The 20,570-nt window shown below is 42.3% G+C and overlaps 1 non-coding gene across 1 annotated transcript; it reads left to right on the plus strand.

Moving 5' to 3' along the window:
• The first annotated feature begins 14,382 nt into the window (after positions 1-14,382).
• On the plus strand, positions 14,383-14,454 carry TRNAE-UUC. The gene has a single exon. It is a non-coding gene; the product is annotated as a tRNA-Glu (tRNA).
• The last annotated feature ends 6,116 nt before the right edge of the window (positions 14,455-20,570 follow it).

Raw genomic sequence — 20,570 nt, forward strand, 5'->3', positions numbered from 1 at the left:
GGAATAAGGTGTTTCCAGAGGCATCTTGGCTCTGAATTCCCATCTCTGAGGATAAAGGGGTGTCCTTCTACCTCTGGATGTGGGGAGGGCACCTTTCACAGGGGAGGTTGATTTCCTGGTTTTCAGGGAGACACAGGAGGTTCAGGATTTCCTATTTCCTCCCAATCCAAGAAACACAAAAGGTGCAGGTTTTATCCCTGGGTCGGCAAGATCCCCTGGAGGAGGGCATGGCAACCCACGCCAGTATTCTTGCTTGAAGAATCCCATAGACAGAGGAGCCTGGTAGGCTACAGTCATAGGTTTGCACGGAGTCAGACACGACTGAAGTGATTTAGCACACATGCGCTGGAAAAGACAGAAAATATGCTGAGGCATTGCCTCTAAAGGCCGTTTTGGGGAGGTCCTCATCGACACACATGTATTCAGGCCTGGCTGCAGCAATGAGAAAGCAGCTTTTGGGAAGCCCGAGGAGCAGAGGCCAGAGCCTCTGCCCATCTTCACTCAGAAGTGGTGACTGAGGCTTATGTACAAGGGGAACAAAAAAAAAAAAGACTTAAAATTTGGAAAACAGGGAAATGACCCTCTATTTTTAACTCAGCTACCTGCTATTCTGCAAAAGACAATTTCTAGAACAGTTTTGAGTGGGTAATTTTTCCTCCAGATCCACAAACTCTGAAGCTAGTGTCTAGCTTATTAAAAGAAAAAGAAAGAAAAAAAAAACAGAAGTGTACATAATATTTAAGACCCTGAGTATTTCATAGGAAAGCTGAATGCTGCTATAAAGTGCTCTTTAAGTCTTTTTTTAAAAAAATCTTCTAATGAATAAAATTACAGAAATTTCAGGGGACAGAGATGAGATTTGTTGTATGATAAATGTATATATGAGTAGTTCTAGTCTTTGTATATTGAGAAACAATGATTGGGGCATTTTTAAAGATAGCTGGCTACACTTGTTTTCCTTCATTATAATAAATTTATCATAATTCAGTAAATATGGACTTGCCCTAGAGGTAGTTGTTAATAACTTTGAAATAGTAAGGTCTTGCCAAGGCTTCTGATGAGCCAAACTCATACTCCTGAATATTAAGCACAGACTAAGCTTTCTGGTGTGAATATCTTTTTTTTTTCTTTTTAATGTATTTACTTATTTATTTTAAATTTATTCTTTTAATTGGAGGCTAATTACTTTACAATATTATAGTGATTTTGCCATACATTCCCATGAATCAGCCTCGGGTGTACATGTTCCCCATCCTGAACCCCCCTCCCTGGTGTGACTATCTGGAAGGAGCAGTTTCTAAATACACAGAGATAACTTGACTGTGTATGTTTCATCCTGTGTTACCTCCCTCCATATTGATATTTGATGAAGATTTTAATTTATATGAAACTTCTAAAGCAAAGTCAAAGTTCCTCCTGGGAAATGTCAACTCTTTAGGGTAAGCAGTCCTATATGAATAGTACCAAAGCGTGACCATTTGGTAGAGAACACACCATTTAAAATGTTAAGTTTCCTGAAAAATAAAATGTGCAAGTCTTCAAAATGGCATACACAGACAAAAACAAAGGTTAATGCTCCTTGGAGCACATTTCTTAAAGCACTTGCAAGTGTGTAAATAATTTATGGTACATGACTAGTGACTTCATTGAAAATCTACATAACTTAGTTTTCTCTCTGGATTACCTCAGTTGACCTTTGTGAAGGTTTTATCTGTGTAGAATAGTTGTTTGACTTGTTTTAACCTATTAGGATTTTAAAAAATATTCTATATTAATGTAAAATTCTACTAAAAAATACTTTGTTCTAGGGAGCTGAATAGTTCAGTCTATCATTTGCACAGGGATTGTTGAGACCATATAGCAACCTTTTTTTTTTTCCCCCCAATTTAAGCCAAATTTAGCAAAACCAGATCCCCCTCTGTCTCTGCCTTGGAAATGCACTGGGGCCCCTTAAGATTCCACTCTTAAGTAAAGAGCTAAAAAAGATTTTTTTAGAGTAATTAATTTAAAACAGTGAGATCTAGGGACTTTCCTGGTGGTTCAGTGGTTAAGACACTATGCTTCTACTGCAGGGGGCAGAGGTTTGGTCCCTGGTCAGGGAATTAAGATCCTATATACTGTGCAGTTTTTCTCAAGGGCTATAGATAATATTGTGAGCTGTATCCTCTAAACTGTCTTAGAGATACTGAAACCCCTAAAGGGGAGAAGTTAACTGCATGATGAACAGACTGTAGCCATCACACAAGCTGTCAAAGCTACCACAATTCCAAGAACTGGCCTCAAAAAATGAAAACAAACCAACCCTGGAACTGGAAAGTAACTGAACTTAAAACAATCGAGAGCACACTAGTCAGACCACCTGTGGCCAATTGCAAGATGACTGTCAGAGCTGACTCTGCTGTTTCTGCAAGTAGCTCCCTGCCTTTGTCTGTAAAAGCTCTTTCCTCCTGATTGTCGCCAGGCTGAGAGGGGAGTTGGCCTTTGGACAGGCGTCTGCCCTCCCAACTCCACCGCTGATTGCTGGCATACAAAATAAAGCAAACTTTTCTATCAAGCTGGCCTCTTTATTGGCTTTTGAGTGAGGAGCAGCCAGACCCCACTTTCAGTTACATTAGGGGTATTCAAGAATATTGTTCTTGAGTGTCTGCAAATGATGTATTTATTATTATCAATGAGTTAATTGTTTGATACAAAAGTAGAAATGAATGAACGAAAAGGACCCAAATTCAAACCAATGGTGAAGACTGGTGGTGTAGCAGTCACGGCTGAGGAAATACATGCCTCCAAGCTGGAGCATAACAGCAACCAGAAAGACATTATGGAGTAGTCGGGACAGAAGCAATGTACTTCGGCTGTCACTGTCTCCCATCACAGCGAGATGGGACTGCCTAGTTGAAAGAAAACAAGCTCAGGGCTCCCACTGATTTTGCACGGTGGTGAGTTGTATAATTATTTCATAATGTAATAATAATAGAAATAAAGTGCATGATAAATGTAATGCATTTGAATCATCCTGAAACCATCCCATCCTCCCAAGCCCCACCACCTCTGTTTTGAAAAAATTGTCTTCCACAAAACTGATCCCTGATGCCAAAATGGTTGGCGACTGCTGATATACATGATATATTTATTAATTCATCTATGTTATATATTACATCATTTTTTCTGCAGGTTGGAAGTCTGGGCACAGAGTGGCTGGTTTTCTGCTTCAGTCCAGTCGCTCAGTCGTGTCCAACTCTTTTGCAACCCCGTGGACTGCAGCACGCCAGGCTTCCCTGTCCATCACCAACTCCTGGAGCTTGCTCAAACTCATGTCCATTGAGTCGGTGATGCCATCTAATGATCTCATCCTCTATCGTCCTCTTCTCCTCCTGCGTTCAGTCTTTCCTAGCGTCAGGGTCTTTTCCAACGAGTCAGTTCTTCCCATCAGGTGGCCACAATATTGCAGCTTCAGCTTCAGCATCAGTCCTTCCAATGAATATTAAGGACTGATTTTCTTTGGGATTGACTGGTTTGATCTCCTTGCAGTCCAGGGGACTCACAAGAGTCTTCTCCAACACCACAGTTCAAAAATGTCAATTCTTCAGCACTCAGCTTTCCTTATAGTCCAACTCTCACATCCACACTACTGGAAAAACTATAGCTTTGACTAGACAGAACTTTGTTGGCAAAGTAACATCTCTGCTTTTTAATATGCTGTTTAGGTTGGTCATAGCTTTTCTTCCAAGGAGCAAGTGTCTGTTAATTTCATGGCTGCCGTCACCATCTGTAGTGGTTTAAGTCTCTTACTCTTTCCACTGTTTCTCCATCTATTTGGTTTTCTGCTTAGGTCTCACTGGATTGAGATCAAGGTGTCTTCATGGCTGCCATCCTCATCTGGATGGAGCCTGGGGTGGTCTTCCAAGCTCCCTGCTTGTTGGCAAAATTCATTTTTGAGGTCCCTGCATCTTGCTGGCTGTCAGCTGGGGGCTTTGAGCTCTGGGAGGCTTCCTGCTTTTCCTTGCCAGGTGACTTCTCCCTCTTCAAGCCAGAAAAACATGACAAATCCTTGTGTTTCAAATTTGCAACCAACCAGACTTTAAACTTTCTGAGTTTAAAAAGCTTGTATGATTAAGTCAGGCTACAGAGATAACCTCTCAGTTTTAAGGTCAATTGTGCCATTTAATATAACCTAATCATAGGCATGTGGGGCCTCCCAGGTGGCTCAGATGGTAAAGAATCTGCTTGTAATATGGGAGATCTGGGTTTGATTCCTGGGTCAAGAAGATCCTCTGGAGGAAGAATTGCAACCCACTCCAGTATTCTTTCCTAGGAAATTCCATGGACAGAGGAACCTGGCAGGCTACAGTCCATGGGGTTGCAAAAACAGTCGGATACCACTTAGAGACTAAACAACAACAATCACGGGCATAAAACCCATCACATCGGCAGTCCTGGACAGCATCCAGGGCATGGGACTCAGAATAATCTGTTTCCTTAGTTGAAATGATTTCTACAGAGATGTTGTGTTGTCAAGATTGAGTTTTTCCTTTTGTGAAGATAAAAATTATACATATTATGAAAAAATTATCCATACCTAAATAGGGAGTCAGTGAGATGTAGAAAGCAAGGATTAATGGTGATTAGGTGATTGACTATCTTAAGAGTTTGCCTGGATGGTCTACTGACCCTTGGAGCAGTGATGAATTTAGGCTTTGGCTGGAAACAAGAAGAAGCCTGGGGAGCCCCAGCATGGTCTCAGTGCCCTTGAGTACCATTCACTGCTCACTCTTAAGTGATGAAGCTGGCACTTGATCTCTGGTCAGCCTGATGCTCAAATCCATGGTGTGCCTACTCCAGTCATAGGAGTGTGAGGTCATTTGGCAGGAGACTGGAACAAAGAATGGCCGGAAAACACTGCGCCTGCTTTATCCAAGGTTGAACCTGTCTGAATCTTAGGTTGTTGAACATTTCATGAGCTGGCCACCAGAGGGCACTGTGGACCAGGCTACTAGTTGCTGAAGCCAAGGCCTCTTTTCCGTTTCCTCCAGATCCTGCATTTCAAATCAGGTCTGGTCTTCCATTCTGCTATACTTACTTTGGTATCACACCACAACGGCAGGTAAAGTGTTGAATCAATAGCATTTTCACTTATTTTTGAAAAGGAGGAATCTTTTCCTTCATCTTTTCTCCATGCTGCTGCTAAGTCACTTTAGTCGTGTCTGACTCTGTGCGACCCCATAGACGGCAGCCCACCAGGCTCCCCCGTCCCTGGGATTCTCCAGGCAAGAACACTGGAGTGGGCTGCCATTTCCTTTCTCCATGAGGTGGTGTAAAAAATACTGTCTCTAAGTATGTAACGTGGATGAAAACACAGGCTCTAGAATCAGACTCACCCTGAGCTCTAGTTCAAATCAATCATTTATTAGTTGTGTGAGTTTAGGTGGCTACTTAATGTCTCCGATTTCAATCCTCTCATTGCTTCACTGAGAAAAAATAGCCACCTCTCAGAGTTGTAAAAACTAAAATAATATGTATAATGCATCCAGTATAGTTTTCAATCAGATAGTATGTGCTCAGTAAATGGCAGTAGTTATTACTACTATTTAAAGAGACTGTGGATCAACTTATTTTTATGTTTTCTGACACAGCAATTCCATTTCGACAATTCAAGCTGTCATTTAGTCCACAACATTGCCCCCAAGAATTGAGCCCTTTTCATCTTCATATTCTTCTACCACAAAGCTCAGTGCCTAGGCACAAGTGTTCATGTGATTTGGTGAATTAAATGATATCAATAGTAGTAAGAAGCTATCTTTTAAGACAAGTTTGAGAAAATGGGCTTTTCTACTGGGAAAATGGCTGAACTTACAGAGCAATTACCTTTAAGGTTAGCAGAGGAAGTAAAATAAAGAGACAAGGAGATTTCAAAATGTTCCTGTTTATCATGAATAATACAGTCATTTATTCAACACCTACTTTGTGCCTGCCCTCTGGAAGCTCACTGCCTGCCTGGGAGCCAGATCTCCCTAACCATGATCCAGTGTGATGAATAGGTTAGCTTTTGCAGCACATGGAGAGGGAAGGATGGATCCTGCTTGTGGTGGAGGTGGGAAGCTGGAATACAGGTGCTGCTGAAAATCGAACCTGGCTCCGATTGGAGTCCTGGCAACATCCGAAGGTAGCATTAAGGCATTTTGTTCTCTGAAGACTCTATTTGTGTTCTCTGGTTTACAAGGAGGATGGGGGATCTCTTGGAGGTTGTAGGTTAGACCCATTCAGGCTTATGTGATGGATTTGTAAGAGATGTGCTACATACAAAGCCAGTTGGAAGGGAGGGATATCGGAGGTCTCAGAAAGACTTCTTGGAGTCAAAAGTCAGGGGATAACTCCAGGCCACAATGAGTCTAGCTCCTCCCAGAAGCCATCACTTCAAGATCCATCTTGGCCGAGTGGTGTGTGTGTACCCCAGGGGAGGGTCCCAGGGTAAGTCAGGTGTGGAAGAAGAAACTAGATAAATGGCTTGGAAGGAAGACAAAGACCCAGAAGAGCTGACCTATATGAATGACTTAACTGCCTCTTCACTGTGCTCCTCACTAGGGGGGACGCCCACACCCTTTCTCCGGGTGTGCATCTCTGCCTTGCTTCTATCTCAGCTAAACAAACCATTTCTCTGTGCTCTCCCACTTGTTGTTGGGCTATGTCTCTACTAATAAACTCTGTACCTGCATTTAAAGTTTCTGCCTCCGTGATAAGTGCATTTTTCACTGGGGACAAGGATCCAGAGAAAATTAGCTTCTAGCTTCTAGCCTCTATCCCTTGCTGGTTTGGTGGTTAGGAATCCTGGTTTTCATCCAGGCTACCCAGGTTCAGTTCCTGGGCAGGGAATTAAGATATCATTTCATGCCACCGCTCACTGCTGCCTTACCGAGATCACCACCATTTGAGTAGGATTTTTCTCTCTTGAGGCTACACAAACTGTCTACTAGCCTGCGAAAGGACTCCACTCTCCCTTGAGCTGGTCTGCTGTTCTAACAGCATCTCCCACTCTAATAAACTTTATTCTGCCTCATGTCTGGAAATTCTTTTCCAACCCGTATGTGTACCATGACAACATCTGCAAAGCCCAAGCATGCTCCTTTTTCCCCCCTAGCAACTGCCACCCCATCACCGCCAACTGTGGTGTGTTTGGAATCTGTTGTGTGTTGGGAGCCATTGGAAGTTGGAGGCATGTTCCCACATCTGCGAATTTTCCCATGACTTCTTTTTAAAAAAATTTTTTTGGAGGATAATTGCTTTAACATGTTGTGTTGGTTTCTGCCATACATCAACATGAATCAGCCACAGGGGTACATATATCCCCTCCCTCTTGAACATCTGTCCCCAGTGGTTTTGGACACTGTGACTACACATTTTTAAAGCTATTGTGCCTCCTGCTCTCCTCACTGCCTCTTCCTTTCCTTCTGTTTCAATGAGAGTGAGCCTGAAAACCATCAGAGTGGAAACCACACGGAGAGGAATCTCAGTCAGGTGTAGGAGCTCTGTCATTTACTTGACTGAGTGAGCTCAGGCAAGCCATTTATCCACTTTGGGTCTTGGTTTCTTTGTCTTTTAGACTGAGGCAGAACCTCTTGCCTCTCCCATCCTAAACAGATATTCTGAAGATGCAGGGGGCTCACAGATGTGAAATGCTTTAACTTGGCCAACTTTCTGTACTGATATGAGGATCGATCTGGATCCTTATTCATTGTCATTGGACACCAATGACACAAAAGTCAGTCCTGGTTGACTTTTTCTGTTTTGAGCAGAGAAAGTTTTATTGCAAGGCTCTGCAAGGAGACAGGTGGTTCATATCCTAAAAAGTCCTGAACTTTCAGCAAAGCATTTTTAATAGTTTGGTGATGGGGAAGGGTTGCAGGGTAGTGATCAGATCCTACAAAATTCTCTGACTGGCTGAAGATGAGGGAATAGGGCGGTGTCACAGGAGTTAACTTTATTAGTCCTTAGGCTCCAGGAGGCCTGGGGCCATATGCTCATGGTTATCAAGTAGTTAACATCTTCCATTTGGTGGGTGGTTTTCACATCTGCAAAACAATTCAGGAGATTAGAGTCAAATAATTCAGGGAAGAGCTAAAACAGGATCCTGGTTGATTTTTGAGTCTATACCCTACCACTTTCCAGAAAGAACTGTGGCATCTCCCAGAATGCCTACAAAATAATTGATCATTATATTTTCTATAAAATAGAGAAATATACTAGAGTAGAAGATCATGACCATGGGGTGTGGTAAATCACAGATACATGGGTCATGGGCTCACTCGCTTCCCCTGATCCCTAGGAAGGAGTCTATTTACTCCTTTACAATTGTCTCCTAATTGCAACTTCTTGGGCCATGGGCCCCATTAACACTTCTTCATAGCAACCCTGTTATTTGTCATTGGTTTTAGCCAGCCTCACCAGCACCGTCTCCCAGGGGTAGTAAGAAATAGGAGGGACCTTATTTGTCCCTCTGCTCAAGTACCTGGAGAGCATCTCTTAGTGATTGCAGCTGGAAGCGTGACATTTAATTAGTGGAGAGCATTGAGTCAGGGGAGAGAAGAGGCTGGGGAAGAAGTGAAATGCTCAGGGGCGTAATTTGGCCCAGGTTTCCTCCCAGATCCAGATTGGGTGTGCACATCACCACAGGTGGAGATTGCAGAAGCTTCAGAAATTTTCCATCATGATCAGTTCAGTTCAGTCGCTCAGTTGTGTCCGACTCTTTGTGACCCCATGAATCGCAGCACGCCAGGCCTCCCTGTCCATCACCAACTCCCGGAGTTCACTCAGACTCTTGTCCATTGAGTCCGTGATGCCATCCAGCCATCTCATCCTCTGTCGTCCCCTTCTCCTCCTGCCCCCAATCCCTCCCAGCATCAGAGTCTTTTCCAATGAGTCAACTCTTCGCATGAGTTTGCCAAAGTACTGGAGTTTCAGCTTTAGCATCATTCCTTCCAAAGAAATCCCAGGGTTGATCTCCTTCAGAATGGACTGGTTGGATCTCCTTGCAGTCCAAGGGACTCTCAAGAGTCTTCTCCAACACCACAGTTCAAAAGCATCAATTCTTCAGCGCTCAGCCTTCTTCACAGTCCAACTCTCACATCCACACATGACCACAGGAAAAACCATAGCCTTGACTAGATGGACCTTAGTTGGCAAAGTAATGTCTCTGCTTTTGAATATGCTATCTAGGTTGGTAATAACTTTTCTTCCAAGGAGTAAGCATCTGGGAACCATAAATGAGCCCCCTATGGACACTTTGTTTCTTCTATTCCACCCTTGCTTTATCTGGGGGAGCAAATGATGACCCGTTGGGAAGTAAGGACCTCACCCAGTGAAGCCTGGCCTCCTGCCGACCTAATGGCTGGGGCTTGGAGATGACCTTCTCCTCCTTGGAGCAGTTCTCTCAGGGTTACTTGAGATGCTGTCTCAGGGCTTGACATCCTAAAAATTCCAGCCGAATAAAACATAACCCTTTCAACTTTTAGGTTGTGACTGGTTTAAAGTCACTGTTAGTAACCCTGAAGCCCTTAGGGGAGAACGAGGGGCAGATTCTAGTCTCCCTCACTGGGTCTCCATCACCCAAGCAGGGAGACCCAGCTATTCTTTGAACTGAGAGAGTGGGTGGCTAGGAATTTGGGAAATATACGCTCACTTTCTCATTCAAGCGGTTCTTTGGGGCAGGACAGATGGGCACAAATCTACGCACTGGCAGAGCATATAGAGGGTGTGGTATAAACACCTCCTGCCCCTAGCTCACAGCCACAGTCAAGTGATCTGAGTAGGTGAATTTGGTGTGGTTTTTTCCTTTGTGTCAGGCACTGTTCTAAGCATGCTAATCCTTGCAGTGGCACAATGAAAGGGGATGTATTATTGTCCCTTGAATCAGTCAGGGTTATCCAGAGAAACTAAGCCAGATGAGATTCTTGCCTCTCTGTCTCTATCTCTACAGATCTATTATCTATCCATCATCTGTCTAGCTCAAGTAACTGGCTTACACAGCTGTGAGCACTAGCCAATCTGAAGTCTGTAGGGCAGATCAATAGGCTTGGGCGGGAGCCTGTGCTGCTAGAGGCAGAATTTCTTCCTCTGAGAAACCTCAGTTTTGGTTCATAAAGTTGTTCACCTAATTGTATGAGATGGACCATAAGGAAGACTGAGCGCTGAAGAGTCGATGCCTTTGAACTGTGGTGCTGGAGAAGACTCTTGAGAGTCCCTTGGACTGCAAGGAGATCCAACCAGTCAATCCTAAAGGAAATCAACCCTGAATATTCCTTGGAAGGACTGATGCTGAAGCTGAAGCTCCAATACTTCAACCATCTGATGGAAGAGCCGACTCATTAGAAAAGATCCTGATGCTGGGAAAGATTGAGAGCAGGAGGAGAAAGGGGCCGACAGAGAATGAGATGGTTGGATGACATCACTGACTCAATGGACATAAGTTTGACCATGCTCCTGGAGATGGCGAAGGACTGGGAAGCCTGGCGTGCTGCAGTCCATGGGGTCGCAAAGAGTTGGACACGACTGAGCAACTGAACAACACTACTCACAGTATTGAGAGTAATCGCCCTCATTTAAAGTCAATGGATTGTAGCTGTTAAATATATCTACACAATATCTTCACAGCAACACCTAGATTAGAGTTTGATTAAATAGCCAAGCGATCTCCCTGGTGGTCCAGTGGCTGAGACTCTGCCTTACTTCCAATGTAGGGGGCGTGAGTTCGAACCCTAGCCATGGAGCTGGATTCCCACATGTACAAGTTAAGAGTTTGCATGCTGCAACTAAAGATCCTGCATGCTGCAACTGAGATCTGGTGCAGCCAAATAAATAAATACAAATAAATATTAACAAAATAGCCAGGCACTGTAGTCTGGTCAAGTTGACACTTGAAACTAACCATCACACTCGCTTTTATACATGAGCAAACTGAGGCAGAGAGTTCATGCCCAAAGTCTGGGCTTTGATATGGCAGAGTTAGAATTGCTACCTGGGCTCCTCAACTGTGCCCTTCCCCGTTATGCTGCTCCGTGGCCTCACTGGTTGTGATTTCCTCAAGTAAAGATGAGACTGATTCTGCCTCCCCCTTTCTTTCTTTCTTTTTTTTTTTTAAAAAACATTTTGACATTGTGGCATGTGGGATCTTAGTTTGATCTAACCCTCGCTCCCTGTGGTGGAAGCATGGAATCTTAACCACTGGACCACCAGGGAAGTCCCTGCCTGCCTCTTTCTGCTCAGAAAATTCCTGTACTTATTTATGCGCTTTTATTCTGTCTCATTCCAAACTGGATTAAAGGAAGCTCTGAGAAATCAACAGCTCAATTCTCATAAAGATATTTGAAGACTGTGACGGGAAAACAAACATCGACAACATTGAGCATGAGCCTCCATGTTTCAGAAACAATGCCCTGTTTGTTGTCTCGTCACAAAAATGCAACTCCATCCCTGGAGTTTCTTTGAAGGCAACTAGACCTTGCCCATTTCCTTTACGCTTTTTTCAGGGCTGGGAGCAATGGAGACACTCATTAAATGCCTAAGAACCAGTGGGATTATTGCCCGGGGTGAAACATGAGAACAAGGCAATTGTTGCTAAGGGCTTCTTGAGTGGGGCGAAGGCTTTTATATGGGATCCAGTTTTCCAGGAGATGAAAGCAGCCCAGATCATGTTGCCCTGAGAGGGAAGGAGGAGTCTTCTCCAGAGGGAATCATCTGCAGGTGTGCTTACTAAAATTACCCACTCATTTAGTGCAACACACTCCCCAGGCTGGAAAACACTGCCACATACGTCACCTGGACTCTCTAAAGCTTGCTCCTCCAGTAGGCAAAGTCACTCCTCTTAATGGGTACTGAATACCTTTAATTCCAAGCCCTGGAAAGTGTTCCCCTGGAGGGAAGTAACAGGAGTAGGTTTCTGTTCTGGCTTGTTCTACATCAATCCCTCCTCATGTAAACCCAAAGCAGCAAACTAGCTGGCCCAGCAAACAGAAGGCTTTGTGTTAAGTGGATGTGTGAAGGAGTGGTTTACCTGTAGGCACAGTTTCGGTACTATGTTTGTATTAGTAGAAAATGTCCTGCCAAATGGTCTGGTTTATTTCATCCTTGTCTCGGGAGACTGGGGCTTTCTGAAGTTCCCAAGAATGTGAACTTGAGTCTTGATCTGAGGGAAATGTGCCGAGGTGAAGAGGCACTGACCTCTCGTCCTGTGTTAGGAGGAAAGGGTATGAGGTTTTGGAACTAACCATGCTTAAGTTGAAGGGGCTTCCCTAGTGGCAGAACTTGTTTGCCAATGCAGAAGCTGAGGGTTTGCTCCCTGGGTTGGCAAGATCCCCTAGAGAAGGAAATGGTGACCCACTCCCATATTCTGGCCGGGGAAATCCCATGGACAGAGGAACCTGGTGGGCTACAGACCATGGGGTCACACAGAGAGTTGGACACAATTTAGTGACTACACAACAACCACAACAAATGCTTGGTTTGAGTCTTAGCTGTGTCAACACCTAGTTGTTTGAGATGGAGCAAGTTACTTTCCAGGTCTGTTTTCATATATATGTGTATATGTATATGTATTCAATACATGACATTGGGAGATACTATGAAAAACATAGAGCTGTTTGGAGCATCACCATGAGAAAATAATGTACGGGACTTGGCCTGTAGCAGGGGCTCGAGGCGTTGAGCCTTATCCTTTCCAGAATAAGGAAAGATTCAGGTTCCTGCTGGAAGCTTGAGGTTGAGACATACCCAGATCTCCCTGGGTCCTCATGAGAGGCAGAGGCGTCAGACTTGAGCGCCCTCCCGTCATTAATACCTGCCCCATTTTCCTGGTCATCTGAGGCTGCAGACGTCACAGACCGGTGATGTGTTTGTGGGAGGGAGGGGCTATGCATGGCAATAAGCAGGCTGGGGTGCCCCCGGATCAAGGACGTCAACTATTCCTTGAAACCACTCCCACTCAAAACACACACACACATATATGTATTTGTATATGTATATATGGCACCCACTCCAGTACTCTTGCCTGGAAAATCCCATGGATGGAGGAGCCTGGTGGGCTGCAGTCCATGGGGTCACTAAGAGTCGGACACGACTGAGCGACTTCCCTTTCACTTTTCACTTTCATGCATTGGAGAAGGACGTGGCAATCCACTCCAGTGTTCTTGCCCGGAGAATCCCCGGGACGGGGAAGTCTGGTGGGCTGCCGTCTCTGGGGTCGCACAGAGTCGGACATGACTGAAGCGACTTAGCAGCAGTAGCAGTAGCAGCATATATGTAAAAAAAAAAAATTATCTATATATATATATGTTGAATCTGAAAGCTGAAGGACAGGATTCGAGAGCAAGAGGAGAAGGGAGGCCTGACTAGTTTATTGTTGTTTTGCCCCTGGCAGGATGCTCATCAATTCAGAACGCTGGTCCAATGAACCACAGGAATAATCTTGCTCGGGTTGAGTTTTCTGTATCCTGAATCTGTCACTGGTCTTCCGTTTGTCCCATGTTTTTCTCATTCTGTTGGGGTTAATCCCAGTAGATGTTATCTTTATATCAAGGCCTCTGACTCCACTTTTGCAGTCGTTTGCAAGAAGTTCGTGTTTCCTACGATTTTTATCAGTTGACTTCTACTGAGGGCTGTTTTCTCCCATACGTTTTACAAAATGCTGAGGTCATTCTGACTTTGCTTTCCTGGGAGGGGCTCCTCTTGCTTCTTTGAGAAGCACGCTCTCCATCTGATGCTTTGCCTGGCGCCTGTGCTCAACCTCCATAATCTTTCTCTGCTGTACTGCTGTACTCTCTGTGGAAAGAAGAGACACTTTCCTTCTTTTTTAAACAATCTAAGCTGCTTTTTTTTTTTAATACTTAAGAAAAATTAATTAATTTATTTGGCTATATCAGGTCTTAGTTGCTGCATGCAGGACCTTTAGCTAAAACGTGAACTCTTAGCTGTGGCATGTGGGATCTAGTTTCCTGATCAGGATCAAACCTACGGCCTCTGGAAGCCTGGAGTCTTAGCCACGGTACCACCAGGGAACTCCCAAGAAGAGGTGTTTTCTAATGAGGGTCTTGACTGGGCACAGAATAACCTCCCTACAGGTCTTTTTTGTTGTAAAAGTTTTCCTGCTAGTCAGCAGCCAAAGTAACACATATGGTGAAATTATAGGGGCTCAAGGCATCTCAAAAAGTTCCCATAGTAGTGGTTTATGGTCTATACTGATATACTGGCATATCATTTTCTTTTTATGTTGTAGTTCTTTTGTTGTTGTTGCTATTATACTTTGACTTAATTTTTTTTTTTTTTTTGGAACTCAGTTTTTAAAAAAAAGGATAAATATTAAAGCATCAGGTCTCTGTTTTAAACCTTGGAACAGGGAATTCCCTGGTAGTCCAGTGGTTAGGACTTGGTACTTTCACTGCTGTGATTCAGGTTCAATCCCTGGCTGGGGAACTAAGATCCCACAAACCACATGGCAAGGCCAAAAAAAAAAAAATAAATAAATAAACCTTGGAACACTTCTTTATGGTTTTAGGAGACAATGGATAGGAATAGAGGAATATTTGTTTTATTTTTAATTGAATTGTCTTGAATGAGAAATGGCTGTATTATTTTGCCTTGTTGTGACAAGTAACCTTTACCTTTGTTGTTCTTATGGTACTTTGAGACCACAGTCATATGTAATATAATTGCACATAATTATATAATTTCCTTATGTAACATAATCCCCTGGTGATAATTCAGACTTTACATATATTTCTGAGATTGTTAAAGATAACTTCCTGTTAAAACAAATTATGTGCTAGTTTCAATTCAGTTCAATCCAGTCGCTCAGTCGTGTCTGACTCTTTTCGACCCCAGCACACCAGGTCTCCCTGTCCATCACCAACTCCCAGAGTTCACTCAAACTCATGTCCATTGAGTCAGTGATGCCATCCAACCAGCTCATCCTCTGTCATCCCCTTCTCCTCTTGCCTTCAATCTTTCCCAGCATCAGGGTCTTTTCCAATGAGTCAGCTCTTCGCATCAGGTGGCCAAAGTACTGGAGTTTCAGCTTCAACATCAGTCCTTCCAATGAATATTCAGAACTGATTTCCTTTAGGATGGATTGGTTGGATCTCTTTGCAGTCCAAGGGACTCTCAAGAGTCTTCTCCAACACCACAGTTCAAAAGCATCAATTCTTTGGCGCTCAGCTTTCTCTATAGTCCAACTCTCACATCTACACATGACTACTGGAAAAACCACAGCCTTGACTAGACAGATCTTTGTTGGCAAAATAATGTCTCTGCTTTTGAATATGTTGTCTAGCTTGGTCATAGCTTTTCTTCCAAGGAGCAAGCATCTTTTAATTTCATGGCTGCAGTCACCATCTACAGTGATTTTGGAACCCCCCAAAATAAAGTATCTCACTGTTTCCACTGTTTCCCCATCTATTTGCCATTAAGTGATGGGACCAGATGCCATGATCTTCGTTTTCTGAATGTTGAGCTTTAAGCCAACTTTTTCACTCTCCTCTTTCATTTTCATCAAGAGGCTCTTTAGTTCTTCTTCACTTTCTGCCATAAGGGTGGTGTCATCTGCATATCTGAGATTATTGATATTTCTCCTGGCAGTCTTGATTCCATCATGTGCTTTCTCCAGCCCAGTGTTTCTCATGATGTATTCTGCATATAAATTAAATAAGCAGGGTGACAATATACAGCCTTGACGTACTCCTTTTCCTATTTGGAACCAGTCTGATGTTCCATATCCAGTTCTAACTACTGCTTCCTGACCTACATACAGGTTCCTCAAGAGGCATGTACATGTACTAGTTTACGTGTAATAATAATATTATGAACATTTGAATAATTAGGGCTTTATTTTGAATGAATGTTAGGGAATCATGAGATACCTTGAATGTTGACTTTCAGGGTCAAATAAACCAGTTTAATTGTTTTGCTTAATTTGAACTGAACTTTATTTAGCTAAAAATGGCCAAAGACCCATTCCTCTTCTCATATGAGTTAGAAAAATCAGTGGTGACGTAATTATAAGTAAATGCAATTTTCTGAATTGCCTTCAGTTCTACTGGGAAAACATCGCAACTTTTAAACCACCACTTCTTAAAACATGTGATAACTACTCACACTTACTTGAAGTTCTAAATCTTACAATTCCAAAGTTATGTACAGCAATAGAGCTACTTGCTTTAAACTTATCATCAAACTGATGAGCAAATTCTGACTCTCTTAGTGAGCTGCAAATTGAAGTTGGAAGCTGTACAGAGTTGCCTAGTTCTTTGAGATGCATTTTAATATATCCTTCCATATTATTCTTTTGCATTATATTTTTTAGCTTATACCCTTCATTTTTCCCTCTTTCATTTGATTTTATGGATTTCCCCAAAATAAAGACTATCAAAATCCATTAGAATGTATCCAGTCTGATACATTATTTTGCCTTTTCATATAGGAAATAGATGACTTTGTTATGAATATCTCCAAATGCATAAGCACTATCCCTTTTCTTTGTTTCTTTCTGTCTGATTAGTTCATTCATATTAAATATGCATTGCTTTTTGTATTCTGAAGTAGCAAGTCTCTTAGGAAAATGATTTTTTAACTATCAGATTTTATCTGAAAAATACAACTGGAGAATGTCAAGAAAAAAGTACTGATAAATAAACCTTAATTGTTTCATTAGGATATTGTTCAAGAATTACCCAAAGCAAAAACAATGGTGGGGAAAAGCTCACTGAGGATTTTGTTATTCACAAACTGGCAGTTTCACCACATTTTCCTAAGTGAGACCCCACACTGCCTACACAGCTGAAAAGAGGACTGAATGAACATTTTATACAGACTGAGTGTATATTCAACTTGAATAATTCAGGTCTGAAAGAGAGGAGGGGATTTGCTTAAGTGGAGAAACCCTAGGAACCTTCATTCTGCTGAGAAAATACATCCTGATCTAAATTCTGTGAGTTGAAAATCAAAACTATGGATCAAACAGATTTGAATTGCCTTTAGAGTTTTGGTTTAGTCGTTAAGTCATGTCCAACTCTTCTGCAACCCCGTGGGCTGTAGTCCACGGGATTTTCCAGGCAAGAATACTGGTGTGGGTTGCTATTTCCTTCTCCAGAGTATCTTCCCAACCCAGGGATCGAACCTGCATCTCCAGTGTCTCCTGCATTGCAGGTGGATTCTTCATTGCTCCAGGCATCAGGCAAAAGTTTTAGACTCATATAATAGAGGTTAAAATTGAAGCTAGCAAATTTCTTTAAGTTTGTGTGTGTGTGTGTGTGTGTGTGCAGAACTGCTATACTCTACAGCACCTTTAAAAAGTTTTCAAATGACAACTTTGTTTTAGTCTGATAAGCTTTATAGCACAACTTATATCTAGAAAGAATTAACTTAGCATGATAAAAGGACCATGTGTTAAAGCTGTGTAATAGTTACAATTTTCAGAAATCTATGAGTTCTGCATTTGGGTTTCTTTCCTTGCACAAATGGAAATGTCGTTTTTGACCTGAATACATCTTGACATTCAGATGCAGACATGCTGGTGTGGCTAAAACAAGTTAATTTAGAGGTAAACATTTTGCTTTGAGATATTTTAGAGTTTAAGAATACACTGAACTAGTTTTAAAATAATGATCCTTGAGAGGGAGAGCTGCCTATGTTGAAGGATACAGCCTGTGGAATTTCCACCTTTTGCAAAGTTGAAATCATGGCAGGTCCAAAAACTGATGCCCAATTCCATTTCACGGGTATTAAAAAAATATTTCCTTGCTTTGATGGTCTTATGTTCCTTCAAGTTAAGGTTTAAAAAACCTCCAGCTATGAAAGCAGTATCAGTTCAGTTCAGTTCAGTTCAGTCGCTCAGTCGTGTCCGACTCTTTGTGACCCCATGAGTTGCAGCACGCCAGGCCTCCCTGTCCATCACCATCTCCTGGAGTTCACTCAGACTCACGTCCATCGAGTCCGTGATGCCATCCAGCCATCTCATCCTCGGTCGTTCCCTTCTCCTCCTGCCCCCAATCCCTCCCAGCATCAGAGTCTTTTCCAATGAGTCAACTCTTCACACGAGGTGGCCAAAGTACTGGAGCTTCAGCTTTAGCATCATTCCTTCCAAATAAATCCCAGGGTTGAGCTCCTTCAAAATGGACAGGTTGGATCTCCTTGTAGTCCAAGGGACTCTCAAGAGTCTTCTCCAACACCGTAGTTCAAAAGCATTGATTCTTCGGCACTCAGCTTTCTTCACAGTCCAACTCTCACATCCATACATGACCACTGGAAAAACCATACATAGCCTTGACTAGATGGACCTTAGTCGATAAAGTAATGTGTCTGCTTTTGAATATACTATCTAGGTTGGTCATAACTTTTCTTCCAAGGAGTAAGCGTCTTTTAATTTCATGGCTGCAATCACCATCTGCAGTGATTTTGGAGCCCCCCAAAATAACGTCTGACACTGTTTCCACATCTATTTGCCATGAAATGATGGGACCGGATGCCATGATCTTCGTTTTCTGAATGTTGAGCTTTAAGCCAACTTTTTCACTCTCCTCTTTCACTTTCATCAAGAAGCTCTTTAGTTCCTCTCCACTTTCTGCCACAAGGGTGGTGTCATCTGCATATCTGAGGTTATTGATATTTAAATTGTACCTCATCTAAGTCCCAATGCCACCGAGAGAAGCTAATGTTAACTCATCATGTGATACTCAATTTGTACTATAAATTATGAACTTGGGAAAAAAATGATCCTCAGACAGAATATACGACTTAACAATCTGTATTGTCTTTCCCTGGCTTAAATTGATTGCTCCTTCATTACTTAACATTACTTTTGTATTTTAAGGTATCTTATACACATTTGTGAATTAATTAGGCTGGATTTAGCCATATTCAGGGGCAAATTTTTAGGGAGATTTGAGGGTTATAATCCAACCCTGTTGATAAAGATTGTCTGTGAGCAGCAGGTCTCAGTGTTTCCCATCTCTTGCTCCTCATTGATCCAGAATCTGTGAGACTAATCACATTTTCTGGTCACATCTGACTCTGTTGAATGCACGGAGACTCTCCCTTTATCTAGTTAAACAAGGCAGTCAGGAAAATACGAACATGCAAAAACCATTGAACCCAAAGTAACATTATGTCAACCAATTTACAGGTGTTCATATGATATTATATGCCAACAATATCCAGGAATAGTGGTACTACTGAGTCTGTTTGGAATATGATGTTCTTCTAATACCATGCTAGGCATTTTCAATAAAATCATGTAGCAAGCAAAAATAAAATGACAAAAAGAACATCCCTTTCTTCTTAAGAATATCTTATTTCTTCTTAGTGGGGGTTTCTGGTAAAGTTATTCTAGTCAAGGGATCTCAATGAGTGGAAGGAGCTAAGAGGCATATCAAAAACTGTTGGGATCCACAGAGATTAAACAAAAATGCTCAGAGCAACATTAGCCATGATAACCAAAAGGTGGAAACAACCCACATGTCCATCAATAGATGAACAGAAAATTATCTGTACAATGGAATATTATTCAGTTATGAAAAGGAATGAAGTACCGATACCTACTATAGCATGGATGAACCTTGAAAACATTATGTGTTTTCAAAACATGAAATGATACCAGGCATGTAAGGCATGATTTCTTTTATCCAGAACAGACAAATTCATAGATTTGGGAAAACCTATAGAGACAGAAAGCAGATTAGAGGTTACCAGAGATGGAGGTTGGGGAGAATGGGGAGTGACTGCTTTATGGGTACAGGGTGTTTTTTTTATGGGGTGATGAAATGTTTTGAAATTAGAGAGAATTGGTGTTTGCACAATTTTGTAAATAAAATGCCACTGAACTGTATATTTTAAAATGACTAATTGTAAGCTTTGTGAATTTTACTATCAGTAAAAGAAATACAGAACAGTTTTTTTTAAAAAGTCCGAGCCCCTAGTTTTCTCAGCCCCATATTTTGATTTGCCTCCCAGGGAGCATATTTTTTAAAATTTATTTATTTTTTAAGTGAAGGATAATGGCTTTACAGAATTTTGTTGGTTTCTGCCAAACATCAACATGAATCAGCCAGAGGGATACATATGTCCCCGCCCCAGGGAGCATAATGACCTGCAAGCCCACATTATCAGGGATGTGATTGAGGTGACTACCTGGCTTAGGGTGACTCATCCTCATGTATTAAGCAATCTGGAAGCCTGAGAGCAGTGCATTTCGGGCAATTTGCTGATTCCTTTAGGCAGTCTTAATGCTGAGCCCCGTGGGCAGCAAGAACTAGCATGTGATTAGAGGAGAAGCAATTACTCTCAGAAAAGCATTAATTTCAAAGGTTCTTGTCCTGAGCTCTGTGGCTAAGTGGAGACAAATTAGGATGCTGTCTAGAGGAGAGAAAGTGCAGTCGTTTTCCCCTCTTTAGGACAGAAAAGAAACCTAAAGTGGTTTATTCCAAGCAGTTAATTCTTCCTTTGGGTGCTAGGTGAGAGTGGGAGGTTTGGGGGAGGCAGGTTAGTTCAGGAGGCGGGATTTGTATCAATTCTACTGCAAACTGCTTTGGTTCTTTGTT

This window comes from Oryx dammah, unplaced genomic scaffold (assembly GCF_014754425.2).
Source record: "Oryx dammah isolate SB20612 unplaced genomic scaffold, SCBI_Odam_1.1 HiC_scaffold_18, whole genome shotgun sequence".
Lineage (NCBI taxonomy): Eukaryota > Metazoa > Chordata > Mammalia > Artiodactyla > Bovidae > Oryx > Oryx dammah.